Genomic DNA, 565 nt, shown 5'->3' with positions numbered 1-565 from the left:
AGTAAATAAACTTTACATATACATATATAATAAGTATAAATTATATACGGTAATTGTATGGTATTTACTATAATCGAAGAGAGAAAAAAGCATGGAAATGCTTGAAATTGTGAATCTATTTCCTAGTTATAAATCTAAGAAATGACATATTTCTATCAAATTTGAATGGGTAGATAGCTCAATGGTAAGCATTTGACTGCAGATCAAGAGGTCACCCGGTTGCGACCTTAATTGCATTTTACATTTACTCCAAAAACATTGAAGTCACAAATGGGTCCATAGCTCAGTGGTAGAGCATTTGACTGCAGATCAAGAGGTCACCGGTTCGAACCCGGTTGGGCCCTTTTCAGTTTTAATGATGTTTTACCCCCAAAAGTGAATTTTATGTGCACAGATTATTTAAGCAAGCCACACTTTCGATCATAAATTCGGCCATTATTTGACCCCATAAAATACAAATTCGTCAAAATATTACGTCTTTATTTTTTATATTCCGTACGTCTTCTTTCATTTTACCCCACTTTTAATGATCAACTTTTCCAGTTACAAGTTGCTCATAATTTTG

General features: G+C 33.3%; 1 non-coding gene across 1 annotated transcript; it reads left to right on the top strand.

The window, feature by feature from the left end:
• The first annotated feature begins 272 nt into the window (after positions 1 to 272).
• On the top strand, positions 273 to 344 carry TRNAC-GCA. Its single transcript has one exon. It is a non-coding gene; the product is annotated as a tRNA-Cys (tRNA).
• The last annotated feature ends 221 nt before the right edge of the window (positions 345 to 565 follow it).

The sequence above is a fragment of the Vigna radiata genome, unplaced genomic scaffold (genome assembly GCF_000741045.1).
Source record: "Vigna radiata var. radiata cultivar VC1973A unplaced genomic scaffold, Vradiata_ver6 scaffold_179, whole genome shotgun sequence".
NCBI lineage: Eukaryota > Viridiplantae > Streptophyta > Magnoliopsida > Fabales > Fabaceae > Vigna > Vigna radiata.
This window is presented reverse-complemented; position numbering and strand designations above follow the sequence as displayed.